The sequence below is a fragment of the Henckelia pumila genome, chromosome 1, assembly GCF_033568475.1.
Source record: "Henckelia pumila isolate YLH828 chromosome 1, ASM3356847v2, whole genome shotgun sequence".
Lineage (NCBI taxonomy): Eukaryota > Viridiplantae > Streptophyta > Magnoliopsida > Lamiales > Gesneriaceae > Henckelia > Henckelia pumila.
In genome coordinates this window covers 141,427,167-141,442,954 of record NC_133120.1, presented here as the reverse complement: position 1 = coordinate 141,442,954, position 15,788 = coordinate 141,427,167, and the positions used below count along the sequence as shown (strand labels likewise).

Genomic DNA, 15,788 nt, shown 5'->3' with positions numbered 1-15,788 from the left:
TACTTGAAGGTTTACCGTCTTTCATCTTGTTGGCGTTAATATTGATCTAGAACCATAAAACCCTAGTTGGTGAGGCAACAGTGAGGGATCATCCATCTTGTGTTAAGATCGCATCTGTTACAACGGTATGCACGGACCAATTTGGAAGGTTGAATGAGCAAGAAAAGGAAATCGGTCGGTAAGTTTTTTATTGGTGGGGAATTTGTTTGTGAAAGATCTACAGTAGCCTCCAATGTTGTTAAAGATTTACGTGATGGAATAGGTACGCTCCTGCTGATACCTCCAAGTGGTTGTGAATCGAAGCTGATGCCACTCTTCTTGTGGGCTGAGGCAAAGTTGGGCATGAAAACGAAATTATTGTTGAACGATGCAAAATAACTAGTTACAGCGAACAGAATCCTTTCCAAGAACGTTGCAATGTACAAATAGAGAAAAGTGGAAATATTGATGGGAAGAAATACTTGCATCTTAGAGGGTCTCCTCAAGACATATTGTCCTTGTGTTCAGAATACTAGCTATAACAAGAAAGGAAATACTCAACCAATGGATGTATAGACTCGAGGATGATGTTTGAGCAGGCAATTGGGTATTCTCGTGGATGGTTACATGAATCTGATGAGGCATCGGCTGGAGATCAGAGTTGGGTCGACCCACATTTTAGACGGGTTGGGAAAATACCAACCTAACTCATCTATTTTAGGTGACGGGATAGACCAACCCAGCGGGCTTACGTGTAATTTGGCAGGTTTTGGCAGGCCGCCCCGCAACCCGCCACAATCGTCTATTAGGTGGGCAGGACAGGGCAGGGTGGGGTGGGCCAGCCCACCTTTTAGGTGGGATGATAAATTTTCAATCAAATATTTGTGATTTACTGCTTCGAAAAATGTATTTGAAAATAACTGCACTGAGAACAAAGAAACTGCTAACATTTTAAATTTCAATAGTAATAATTTATGAATTTATAAAAAAATAATGTAATATATAATGCAAATACGTGTATGCAGCACTGATCCATTCCAAATATTAATTGAATAATAAAAAAATTCAAATACAAAAAAATGATTTTTCGGTTCGGTTCGGTTAACCGAGGGAAAAACCGAATCGAAAACCGAAAATCCAAAAATCCAAAAATCGAACCGAATTCACGGTTCAATTTTTTGTTCAAAAATTTTTTCGGTTTCGGTTCGGATGGTTTTACGAACCGTGTACACCCCTAGACCTAGTCTATTTTGACACCTATACTGATCATTTTTATATATATCATTCATAACTTATCAATCATACATAAATTATTAAGAATAAAAATTTAATATAATGAAAAAAATTGTAAAAAAAAAACCGACGGATCGTCTAATTGGATCTCGGTTCGTGCCCGAAAACGCAGCGAAAGTTTAAAATTTTTATGTAAAAATTGAGCACTTATGTAGCATTCAAAAATATGAAACATTCATAGGGTGTTTAAGAAATTTTTTTTACCTATCAATCTTAAAAGATTAATGATGGCTCCAACCAAGTTGGGAACAACTTAGCTTTTGAAAAGGTAGATTCTATCTACAAGCTTCCAAGAGCACATCTTGCTCAAAAGAACAAGCTTCCAAGAGCGCACCTTGCTCAAAAATGCTTCTATTTCGAATTAGGTCCACGACTAATCGAACTAGATCCATCATAAGCAATGTTCTAAAAAGCTCGCTTAAGCGACGCTTAATCTCGCTTAAGCTTTAATACGCTTAATCTCGATTAAGCGATCGCTTTTTAGAACGAAAGATTTCATTTGTTTTTTTAAAATGAAAACAATTTTTATAAATATTTATATTTATAGTTTGAAATTTGAATTTTCCATTAAATCATATATTTATGGTTAATTTAACATTTTATTTAATATTTGTCTTAAAATAATTAAAATTATAGTAAAAATTGAAAACGCTTTTTCACGCTTAAGCTCGTTCTAAGCTCGCTTAAGCTTGAAAAGCTTGAAGCTTGACATCCACCCTTCGATGCGCTTCACGCTTTTTAGAATCTTGATCATAAGCATGCACTATAATATTTAGAGCAATTTTCATTGAGAATTCCTTTGTCATAACCATACAAAAAAAATGACAAAAATTGGAGAGAATATTAAGGGGAGTGTTCGGCCATATGGGTGAGAGAGTGTAGTGAGGTGGTTGCTTGTCTTGGTACTTAAAAAAGTGATATGACAAAAGTTAAAGCATGCATAGAAAAAATTAAATCATGCATAGAAAATTGTGCATCTTGTCTTTTAACTCAGCTTCATATCATCTCTCTCATGTATTGTATGAATTTTTAGGTCAAACATATACATACATGGTCTATGAACTTAACATTTAATTAATTATCAAACTCAAACTCATTCAAGCTCAATCAATTAATTAAATCTTACTTGAACTCATTCAAGCCAAGTACTAGAATGATTATTCAACACTATTTATGTTTGAGCTCTACAAGACCCAATAATGTTTAATTAATCCAACACTTGAATTAATTTAATTGTTTGGACTCTACAAGGTCCAATAGTGTTTAATTAATTTAATTCTTTAATTAATTTAATTTTTTAATTAATTTAATTAAGTTCATAATAATAGTTTTGAAAATCACCATATTCAAAAATAATTATTTATTCAAGTCAACTTTTAATCTTGGAACACATTCACAAATTAAAAGTTACTTTCACCTTTATTCTCCTTTAGAAGTCATACTTCTATTTTATCTCACTTATAAATTCTTTTATAAGTCGTTCAACTCATTGAACTAATTTTATTCTCAACGGGATCTAGAATGTTAGTACTTGTGTGATCCTCAATGGTTCAATAATACAACTAGCAGTGAATTCACATCTCCATGTGATTCGGGATAAACAAGTCCCTATATGAGTTACCCTATATAACTTCATTCTTATTTATCAACTCCTTGATAATAAGAACGCCAGAAAACTCAAGTCTGATGGTACCCAACCAGCCATGTTAAATGTTTAGCATCATCGCTTACACGACTCCTTAGGTATCAAATGTCAGTGCCTGCAAGAACCATTCAATTATTGTTAGGGTACAGTACGGTCCCTTCAACTCATATCTTGATCGATTCGACAACCATTGGTTTATCGAGAGTTGTCATAGAATTGATAATTATATGTCATGGCTTCGTTGCATCGAATGTGTAATTAAAGAAACTCTTTTCTTAATTACCACATACTCTGATCAGAGATTTTAAACCACAAATACATGAGATCACATAGGATATCCATACCCAAAGGTAAGCGGTGAATTCCCGACTACAATGCATTGACTCATACATGTTTCAACACAATACCCAACCTTGCCACCCGATGACCCCAGTTGAGTCGGTAAATAAGTCAAAGTGAAGCGCCAACACATATTGTGGCGTCCCCGGGCTCGACTACTATAATCTCACGACTCATTAATAGGCATTGGAACTAAGCACAAGTAAACCAAACAATTTTTTTTTAAAAAAAACACTGATCCTCATTTGATTGGTAAGAAAACACCGATTGAGCGAGCAAAGATCTGCCAAACTCTGTTTTTGTGTACAAAGAGCCTCGCTCTATCAGCAAAACTTCACCGACCGAGCGAGCAAAACTTCATCGATCGAGCGAGCAAAACTCTGCTCGAAATTCCAGAAGTTCTCTTGTGTTGTCCCTTGCTATTTTCTTGCTATCTTCCAACATAGACTTCAAGGTAAAAATAATGCTAAGCATACAAGAACAATATGTACATGGAAGATAACAACTTTATTCAATAACCAAGAACACAAGATACTACATGTACTCAAGCTAAGTTCTAAGTTTGCAACCACTAGGTTTATACAAGATACAACCATGTACATACTATAAACATTAAACTTGAGTTGTCGACAGCAACTTCTACATTCTTAGCCCGGAACACCACTTCTATATTCTTCCAACCGCTCATGACCTCCTACGACTCGGCCCTGAATCATCTGTTACAATGCACACACAAAACAAAGCAACAACCGGACAAACCGGTAAGTATAAAACTTAGCATAAAACGATGGAAACATATAATGAAACATATATAGCAAGTTTCACGCATTTCGAATATATAACACAATTAGAACATGCAATGACAATTGGCTAGGCTATAAAGGTTCAAGGCTTAATACACGACACGGTTTAGATGGTAAAACGCATCACTCATATTCAGGCTCAAACTCATCACTGATGCTATAACTGAAGTCGAACTATCAATGCTAAATACTCGTCATTGATACTTGATATCGAAGTTTATAACTCATCGACGATATCGTGGCAAGGCTGGAAGGAATGTTAGGCTCAACATATATAATAAGATGACATAACACACAATCATCTTATCCTAGCTCAACAAGCATGCTAAAATACTCAAGCAAGGCATAACCAAAGATATAAACATGTAACGCCAAGTAATGTGTGATTTAAGGGAATCGAGAAGGTGAATTCGTCTCGACAAAATATCCTCAACTTGATCATCGTCGTATCATACCTTTCTTAATAAGTAGCTAGCTAGATCCACAAGCTACAATATACACATAAGCTCTATCACAATTCTGCTCAAGTTAAACTCAAGTATCAAAGTCTAAAACTCACCACCTTAGATCAACTACTTCCCGGTTCGAAGCTAGAGCTTATCGAAGTTGATGTCTCTTGACTCAATCTAGAAATATAAACTTATTAGTCTAAGAACATCAGCAATCAACTCCAATCAAGCTCAGCTCACTCAAATATGATCAAACTAAACCATTTCCAAACCGGCGGCATAACGGTAACAAAACCGATAACCGAAACTCATTTCTATCAATTCTAATTATCACATACTCTTCCACTATAACACATATCAGCATAATATCAGAAGAAACTCAACATATCAATAGGCATAGGTTTCGAATTCTTGCTGGAAAATTCATAACAATTCAAAACGATAACCGTTCTTCGATCCGACTTCGATATAATCATGCATACAAGCTCAAGAATGCATAACCATAATCGAATTCCAAGTTCTCACAACAAAATATTTTCGAAATATACTGAATCAAAGAGATACTTACATCACATCGAAGCTCTTGTTGCAAGGATTCCAAAACTATGCTCAGATTTGAAATCGAACGGCCGGATCTTGAAATATCTAAGATTGAAGATGAAATCTCAAGAAAAAGGGGAAGCTCTCAATTTCTTGCTGTTCTTGCCACTGAAAATCTGATGAGACATACAAGTATACACGTATAAATGCATAGCAAGACAAGTGTCCCACTCACTCCAAGAGAATCATACTTTAGCCCCTCATATCTTGTCTATTTGCAAATCGGTCCCTAACAAGTTTGAAGCTTCTAATTAAATCCCTTAATTTAAGAACATTGGAATTTAAATCTCTAATTCCATAAATTCTCAAATTAAATATTTTCGGGGCTTTACACATATAGTCTCCATGTTGTCCCGGGTTATAAGGACTAATGATGTACAACCATAAACTAGTACCTTTCCACTCGATAAGTGAGAACAACTTGGAAAGTTTTTTAGGAAGGATTGTTCAGTGCACTCTACAAGAAGCACCTATTTGCATGCTTGGACATCACAATATCCCCCTACCAATGAAATGTGGTACTCACATCGTAAATACTAGTCTCAAGCTCAAGCGGCCTTTATCCTTATTTTTGGTGGCTGAATCGACTAGGCACTTGGCTCGACGGGCAGCTAATCTAACACGTCCCGCTCTGCCCGACCTTGACCCATGGCCCAAATGGGTCAATCCCGTTTCTCCCCACCTCCAAACAGAACACTTTTTTTTAGTGCTAGGGAGGGTTGACCCAACGGGTCAAACCAAAATTGACAGTTTTAAACACAGGTTTTTGTATGTGTTTGTGTCTTCACTCACTGCATCTTGGGAAACTTCACAAAAGGTCATCCACCATATGTTTAACTATGGAGTTCTTATGTGATGAACTCCCAAAAAGAATATGCATCTTGCTGATATAAGTAGTACTTATAAAATATTTTAAGCTCTCCTCGACTATACAATCTCATACCTACACACCCTTGGAATCACTCTCATACCGGTACGAGATTGGTTTATTCATGTTCTCCTTCGCCTAAAAGCTTTTCATGAGCCACTCATTGTCCATTTAATCTTTTGGTATCGATAATCACTAGCTACCCTCTTTTCAGCCTTGAAAATCATAAATTATATATTTAATAAACTCGAATAAAACTCAAACTCGACCCCTGCTGTATGTTTAACGAGCTCGAAAACAGTATGCTTAACGAGATCAATAACTAGCTCGCTAAACGAGTCGAACTCGAGTCAAGCTCGTTAAACATGATAAACGATTTATTAATGAATCGAGCTTGATCTATTAACAAGCTTAGTAATTTCAAAAGAATCGAGCTCAAAACTCATACTATTCGGCTTGGCTTAGTTTGTTTGCATGCCTAATTTTTGGTTTGAATGCTTTAAAAGGAGAATAAATCAGTTATACTATGTATTTTTTCATTTACATTAAATGATACATATGCAACTAGGGCCGAAGCTAGCTAGACGTTTTAGTTAAGAGGGGCAGAAGTAAAATTTTCGTAGAAAATAATTGTTAAAAATATACAAAAATGCTATTTACTCACAAAAAATATTAATATCATTATTTAATATATTTGACATATATTATTTAAAAAATTTGTTTTGAAACATAATCTTAATTTAATATGCTAATTTTTTTAAATAAATTATTTTTATTCAAAATAAGCTACCTAAAAATTAGAAATAATTTTAATGTCTAAGTTTCTAGTACCTGATCATCCATAAAAAAAATATAACTTAATTATAATTATGAAAAAAATTAGTATGTCTCTTTGAAGACGATCTCATGGATTTTGATCTATGAGACATGTCAACTCTGCTCATATTAACAATAAAAAAATAATATTTTTGGCATAAAAGTAATATTTTTTTATGGATGACCTAAATAAGAGACTTCTATTACAAAATTGACCCGTAAGATTGTCTCACAGAAGTTCTTGTGCTAAAATAAAAAAAACAATAATAGCCACTAAAACAATGGATCTATAATTTAGTAACTGATGATCTATAAAAGTCTGAAAATGAAAGCAAAATAAAATTGTTGAGATATAAATACAAGAAAATATTGTATATTCGCTCTATTTGTTCATCTTAAAAATAAATTGATAAAAAAAATAATTTAAGAAGTCATAAATTTTACACGAAACATTTTCTTGTGTACTTTTACTTTTATTTAAGCTATATTTAGTATTTACAAGTGTTTTAATCTGTCAGTCGACCTCATTCCGCATAATTGTTGGTTAACTGGCATCGACAACCAAGGAAGAGTAATGATTTAGTTGACACCTCAACTGAACTAAAATTTTGAAGCAGAAAAAGTTTGAAGTATGTATTCATCCCCTTCTACACACTACACGATCCTATCAGGATAGATTCTGGTATCGACGATATAGTTACCCAATCCAAATCGTCTACTACCTAGAAATTAAGCATGCAATCATCTTAAAGAAATAAACAAGTTATCAGATATACCAAAAAAATTGCGTTAAGACTCTGCTATTGATCATTCATGTATCGAAATTATGTTATTCGTTTATGCATTGTAAAGACATTATAAATTTATTTTATGAATGACAATGTATTTCAGTTTCATGAATGAATAGACTGGTATTGAGTTTTTGAAAACTGAGACTTATTGTTTAACGTGAAAACGTTAAATAAAATTGATGCCAACTAGACCCAGTTTTGGGGCGTGACAAACAGAGAGAGTGAAAATTAATTTGCAGATAAAATTGAGAACAAAGTCTGAAATATAAGCAATAAAACTTGGAATAAAATAAGTAAGGCAAGAGAAGGGGTTTTGAAAGGGTTTATGAACAGTTGTACTTTTGAACAAAGTTGAGAACACGTGTCTTAACGTCTGTCAAATTTGAAAATTTTGAAACATTTGTTATTGTACATACATGTAAACTAAAATAAATTATAAAAAAAGTAAAAATAAATAAGTGACAATTGTCTTTATCAGTTATTTTGTAACAGAAGAATAATTTTGCTAAGTGGTATAAATTGGCTCGTCTAAGAATGCTTTCACAACCTTGCCGATTCACATTGTAACATACGAAAAATTAGTAGAAATCATGAATAAAATTGGAAGAGCTTAATTACCCTAAACATATGCAAGAAATTGTAAATAAGACAGGTCAGTATATCTTAAAATATTTATAAGGTGAGAAAACTTAACCTTCGGCAGGAGTTTTGTTAATATATCTGCAACTCGTTGTTATATGGACAAAAACCAATCTGATATGTTTCTTTAGTACATGACCTCGAATAAAATGGTGTTCGATATTTAAGTGCTTGGTTCGAGATTGCGGTAATGAATTATATGTGATTGCAATTTCACTTGCATTATCACATAATATAGGAGATTACACAACATCAATTCCATAGTCTTTGAACTGATGTTGAATCCACAAGAGTTGTGCACATCAACTTCCGGTAACCAAATATTTAGCTTTGGTAGTAGAGGTAGCAAGGGATATTTTGTAGAAAGTTTTGCTGCCTAAAATAAAGGATCTTAGAATAGGCTGAGGCCAAAGTGGTAGCCCAAGCTCTTCAGAGAAGATAGTTCATTGCCTCAATGATGAGAGAAAGAATAGTCCGACAGATCTTGAGATACAGGAGGTCCAATTTCAACTCAAGAGGTCCAAATGTATTTGAAGATTCGACTTTCATTAGCTAGCTTGAGATGGACACCGTCTCTTTATTGATGATCACCAAGACTATGAAAGAGGATCTCAGTCTTCCTTTACAGATCAATGCTAAAGAGGTGGAAGATCTAACTACCCCCAAGCATCGACATATCAGTCTCAACTAGAGCAAAATCAAACTACAGAACAAATCATATCAAAACCGAGAAATACAGACGATACTGCTTGTGTTCAAGTAGATGTCCATATTGAAGTCTCTGAAAAAGCTCACATAAAAGATCAATATCATGATAAGACATTCTTTGATCAAGATCAAGGATTTCATGCTGCAGATACAAATGAACAGATGGATGATCAAGACCAAGCTGTTCTTGATAATGTTCCTGAGATGCAAGTGCCACTCCAGGGATCTACAGTAAAACAGACTGAATAGGTCCACATGACGACTGGATTTGCTGCATCGGAAAATTGTCTGAACTCCATCTCACCTCAATAGATGATATGATCAAATCTATAGAGTATACAGTTCTTGCATAACTAGGTCTTACTTATTTACCAGACCAATCTCCTCCACACTCTCTAGAAACTCATCTAGAAGCACCTTTGACAAAAGATCATCTTAAAAGCCCAAAGGTCAATCTGGAATTTGAGGTGACTGAGGAAGCGCACGTAGAGATTCCTGAGTTGGTCATCTTTAAGAATTTTGTTCTAAAACTTACAGATCATCTTGAAAATCTTGAGCCAGAGCTTGACCAGACAGAACAGGAAAAATTCAAAGAAGACCAGATTGGCTCTGTGTAGATTGAATCAGACCAAGTTGACTCAGAATTGTTTGAACAAGAGCAAACATAACAAGTAAGGACAGAGCCAAAATAGTAAGTTGTTGTTGAAGAAGTGTAGATTGAATATCTCTAACCAGATCAGACTTTGAAAGTTTCTATTCCAGTGATACAAGCTCAAGTTGCAGATCAATTAAATACAGTCCAAATCACTCCAGAGGCAAATCATCTTACCTCTGCACTTGGGAAGCTGACGGAGACTATCACAAATTTCCAGACTGATAAATGATAGCTGCTCCTGATAGACCTGGCCAAGGGCCGGGTTGAACCCAGACCCGACCCAGAATCAGCTTGTGGTCAACAAGTTTGACCCGGCATCGTGACCGGACCGGTCACGGTTTTACCTTTTGAAAACCATGAACTCGGTGGATCCGACCCAATGGGTTCAACGGTCACAATAAAGGGACCGTTGATATCAACTCGCCGAGTCAACCTGTCGGTTCGACCCTGCGGGTCAACCCGACGAGTCACAATTGAAATCAAAGGCCACGATGATGTGGTCGATGTTCAACGCCGGGTCAACCGGTTACTTTTTTTTTTTAGAAACTTTGATTTTTACCTATAAATACCCCCAACCCCTTTCATTTTTTTAACACAATTTTCTCTCAATTCTCAATTATTTCTTGATTATAAAAAAATATGAAGTGTTGATTACTGGTTTATTGCCAATTTTTTATTTATTTTCATAATTACTCAAATTCCATAATTTTCAATTTCATATTTATATACAAATGTCTGGAATCGGATCAAGTCGTAGGGGTGACAAAGGAAAAGGAAAAGGAAAGGAAAAGGACCCGAGGTCGAGTATCCTTAATTTCATGTCGATGACTATGATCTTGATTTTTCCGATGAGGAAAATCAAGAACGTCAACAAGAGTCTCAACCAACACAACAACCATGTCATCATGAAAGTCAATAAAGTATGAAAAATCCGACGATGCCTCAAAGAAAAACTCGAGCGATGTCTCGCCCGACATCCGATATCTTCACTAAATATTTCGAAAAGGTGACGCTTCCCTCTTGTGATATGCAAGCCAAATGCAAATATTGTTTGAAATGTAACAAATTTCAACAAGGAGGTGGTTATGGAACTTTGACGCGACATATTGAGAAAAATCATCCAGTGGAAATTGGTATTGATCGTGCTCAAACTCAAATTCCGGCATTCTCTTCTCAACCGGATAATGAATCTTAAATTTTTAAATTTAACGAAGCTAGATTTAGAGAAGAATGATTAAATTTTGTGTGTTTGAACAACTTTATTTAGTTTTAGTGATAAATTATATTTTAAAAATTGGCTTTCTACAAGTGTAAATCCTTTTATTAAACGCATCCCAAGAAATAGTCTCAAACGCACAATTAGAAAATTAGTTGTTGATAAAAAAGAATTGATTAAATTTCAAGTTTAAATAATAAAGTATCTTTGTGTTCCAATATTTTGAGTGATCATTGACAAAATTGTTCATATATGTGTATTACACGTCATTGGATTGATAATAATTGAAACATTAAAAAAAGATTGCTTGCATATAGATGTTCTAACGAAGCACATACAACACAAAATATTTCTCAACTATATTTGTTATTTTAGAAGAATATTGTCTAACTTCTCAAGCTTTTTCAATTTTTTTTGATAATTCTTGTGCAAATACTTCTAGTATTAGTTAGCTTATTGAAATATGTAAACCATAACTAGGTGACAAATTTTTTCATATTAGGTGCACATGTCATATTTTAAATTTGTGTGTTCAAGATTAACTAAAAAGTTTAGGAACACATTTTCAACCAATTAGGAACATAATTCATTATTTATGGAACATCCCAAAGTTATGAAGCAACGGAAAAAAATTTATGGAGCAAATGGTACGAAGCCTAAACGCTTTGCACGAGATGTTCCAACTCGTTGGAATTCAACATATACATCGTTATTATTATATTTTAAATATAAAGATTTATTATATATGTACATTTTTTCATCAATATGTTCAAGCTCGTGATGTTTATTTATTTTCAAATCAATGAAACATATGCACTAGTATTTGTAAAATTTTAAAAGTTTTTAATGATGCTAGTGACCAATTATCCGGTGTTTATTATCCTACTTCACATTTAGTTTTATCACATTGTTCCAACATTGCATGTAGTTTTAATGAACATATTAAATCTAATGATGTTGTTTTATCTCAATGTATTCAAGTTATGAAAGCAAAATGGGAAAAATATATTTTACACATTCCTGAAATATTTTTTTGTGCTTTTGTTTTAGATCCTAGACTTAAATTAGATTCTTTACAAGACATGTTAAGATTATATTATGAATCTTTAGACCCTATTATGGAAGCGCTTCCTAATATCTCATTGATTTTGTTTAATATTAAAATTTATTTATATGATATTTATAATGAATGTAACATCAAATATGATGGACAATTGTTTCACATGAAACACAATCTACTGCAACTAGTAATATTACTTCTAAACTTACTAAGCACAACTTTTATTAAGGAAACGGATGAAACGTCCACGAGAATCCTCAAGTTCCAGTCAGGAACTTGAGAATTATTTTACCACTACTTTTGATTTTTGTGATACAGATGAAAAAAATTTCAATATTTTGAGATGGTGGTCGTAAAAAACACAAATATATTCAATTTTATCTAGAATTATTTACACTAAACACCTCTATGAAATATTGAAAAGATACGTTTCTCCCCTGTGAAAAATTAATAAGCACTAAATCCCTTAACCTTTTAAAAAAATTGCACACATACCCCAAACACAATCTCATGGTCAAAATAGATTGTATTTTACCAAAATACCCTCATTTATTATTTAAATTATTATTTTAATTTATATACAGATTAAATTATTGTGAACATATCTTCTCGTCCTCTTCACTCTGTTGCTTCGTCTATTTACTTCTATTCCTAAATTTCAAATCTATGCCCTAATTTCAAATACTAAAATCTTACATTTTCTGCACAATGTATTAATTTAAACAAAGGAGAAATCAATACTAGTACTAGAGAGGTAAATCTCCGTTTTATTATGATATTCATTTGTTCTTCATTTCTAGCACAATATCGTAATTTACTTCTCTCCGCCTTGTTTCCTATTTCGATTCTGAATACTTTGTATACACATTTCATACTACATGTCATTGAATTATTGAGGTGTTATGGTGTAGGTTTTGGTTAAATTTGAAAACTTGAATGGGTTAGGGCAGTAGTATAGCTATTGATAGAACTTTGAATATTAAAAATGATTTTCCTAATCAAATATTTTTTTTCTTTTAAGATCCTTCCAATGGTTGTTGAAGATGGAAATGATGCACCTCCACTGGTGCATAAAGAGCCGACAGAAGACACTAGTGAACAACATCTTGGTACAATTTTTGTAAATCTTCAATTAGAAACTAATGTAGATGATTTCTCTTGGGATGATATAGATAAATGTGGATTAAGCGATCGTAGTGAATTTTATGACTCCTCTGATCAAGAATACAAACAATCAGAAGAATCAGAAGATGATGAAGAATCTGCAGGTTCTCTTATTCCAAGTGATTTGTTAGTGGTGGATGATGATGTGTTGGGTGATGAGACTAGTAAGGAAATTCAAGGAACCAATAATAATGATTTGGGTGCAACAGGTGATTGGGGGGATGATATTACAGATGATGAGGATGCTCTGATTTATGAATACTCAGATGAGGGAGGTCCTAGACATCCAAATTTTAGAGAGGGCCAAGACATGAGTAAATTTAAATTGGTTGTAGGAATGAGATTTAAAGATTTCAAGCAATGTAGGGATGTTCTAACTGATGTAAGCATTCGAGAAGGGTTTGAATTGACCTTTTTGAAAAATGAGAAGAGCAGAATCACGGCGAAGTATAAGGAGAAGTGTGGTTGGAGATTTTATGCCTCCGTAGTGATGGGTGGTCCTACTTTTCAAATCAAGACATTGAAAGGAAACATACATGTCCAAGGGCTCATAAAAATTGGAGAGCAAACTACAAATATTTGGCTGATAAAATTGAAGGGGTTGTGAGGGAAAATCCAAACATAAAGGCAGATCAGATTTCACAATATGTTAGTAGAGTGTGGTGTGGATGTCAATAAATGGACTGCATATAGGGCTAAGAAGAATGCTATCCAGAAAATTAGGGGGATTGACGGTGTTCAATATATGGTTCTCAGAGATTATTGTGAGACTATTTTAAAATTTAACCCGGGAAGCAAGATTATAATTAGGAATCGAGAAGGCAGTGATCCACCTACATTTGGTAAGCTATACTATAGTCAATTTGGGTTGAAAATGAATTTCTTGAGTGCCTGTAGAACTATCATAGGACTAGATGGTTGTTTTCTTAAGACAACTTTTGGAGGGCAGTTGCTTGCAGCTATAGGTAGGGATGGCAATGATGGAATGGTCCCTATTGCAATTGCTGTGGTAGAGACAGAAAATTATGAAACATGGACATGGTTTCTTACAGAGTTACTGGAGGACATTGGAGGAATAGGGGAAGATAGGTGGACATTTGTATCTGATGGGCAAAAGGGTCTTTTAGAGGCATTGAAAGACTTAGTACCAGACTGTGAGCATAGATTTTGTGCGAGGCACATGCTTCAAAATTTCAAGAAAAAGTTCAAAAATCCAGAATTGGTTCGATTGTATTGGAAAGTAGCTAGTACAGAAAACAAGAATGTATTTGATGCTGTGATGAAAGAGATTGCAGATCTTGATCCTAAGCTTAATCCTAATCATGAAACGGCAGCGGAATGGCTTGGAAATATACCACCTAAACACTGGGCTAAGAGCCACTTTCTAACACAGTGTAAGTCAGAGTGTTTTGTGAATAATATTTGTGAATCTTTTAACAACTTGATCCTAGCAGATAGAGAGCAGCCCATAATCATTATGCTTGAGGGAATAAGAAACAAGCTGATGAAAATGATACAAATAAGGAAAACAAGCATGGAAGGATACATTGGGAATATATGTCCAAATATATTGAAAAGGATTCAAAAAGCTCAAGACACTTCTAGGAGTTGTTTTTCGATATATTCTGGTGAAGAAGAGTATCAGATCCAATATGTGAATGCATTCAGTGTTTTGGACTAGTTTGTTGTTAAATTAAAGGAAAAGTCATGCACTTGTGGTTTTTTCCAGCTGCGTGGATACCTTTGCTGCCATGCAGCTTGTGCAATTGCTCAAGGTAGACACAAAATTGAGGATTATGTGGCCAGCTACTTCTTCAAAGATGAATACCTAAAAGGGTATTCGCACGTTATCCATGTGGTTCCAGGTGTGGTGGACTATTGCAAGTCCAGTTGTGAGCCTCTTAGACCACCTCCGATCAAAAAAAAGAGAGGTAGGCCCAAAAAAAACAGAAGAAAGGACCCGAATGAAGGCAAAAGTGTTTCTACTAGAAAAGGCCTTACCCACACTTGTTCTAGGTGCTTGGAAGTGAGTCACAATAAAGCAACTTGCAACAAGAGTGTGCACCCTAAATCAAAGCTAAATAAAGTAGTTAAAATTCATTATATATTCATTACTTTATCTAAAATATATGAGAAATAAATATTTTATGTCACTGATTTTTAATGTCAATGTAAAGGGACCAGAAATTGTTGGAAACAGTGATGAAATGGGACACAAATCCACTCAAGCAAGCAGTTCAGCCTTTGCTTCGAAAAAGGTACCACATATACATTTTCTTGAATCAATATACTTCATATTCAAGTACTACTGATTTTGTATAGACATTCCAATGTTAATTATAATTGTTTCCTGTTTTTATATTCCACTTGCAGAGAAAAAAAAAATGAATCAAGTGTTGGAACATGCGTTCTCTGATCACACGGATGTGATACCCGGAGCAGCGGAAGTTTAAAAATTTTATTTTCGATATGGAAAGATTCCATATCGTGGGTATCAATTCCAAACGATTAAAATCTTGCAAGTAAAAATATAAATTCACAATTAAATATTTTTACCTCTTCAAGCTAGGGCTTGATTATGGACTCTAACAGAATTTAATCTGCTCTTCTTGTAAATCCCGGAAACCGATGGCTTGCTCGATCAATCTCCGGAATTAGGTCCACGAACAAAAAAACTAAAACCTTCTGATTGATTGCACTAGAAATCAATCAGATGTTTATCGAAGAGAATAAACAGATTTGATCTGTCAATTCAGAATGTAA

At 34.2% G+C, this 15,788-nt stretch overlaps 1 long non-coding RNA gene across 1 annotated transcript; it reads left to right on the top strand.

Annotated features, from left to right (window-relative positions):
- The first annotated feature begins 14,179 nt into the window (after positions 1-14,179).
- Positions 14,180-15,419, top strand: LOC140874224 (uncharacterized). Its single transcript, XR_012148119.1, has 3 exons — positions 14,180-15,111; positions 15,203-15,283; positions 15,399-15,419. It is a non-coding gene; the product is annotated as an uncharacterized lncRNA (long non-coding RNA).
- Positions 15,420-15,788: the final 369 nt, after the last annotated feature.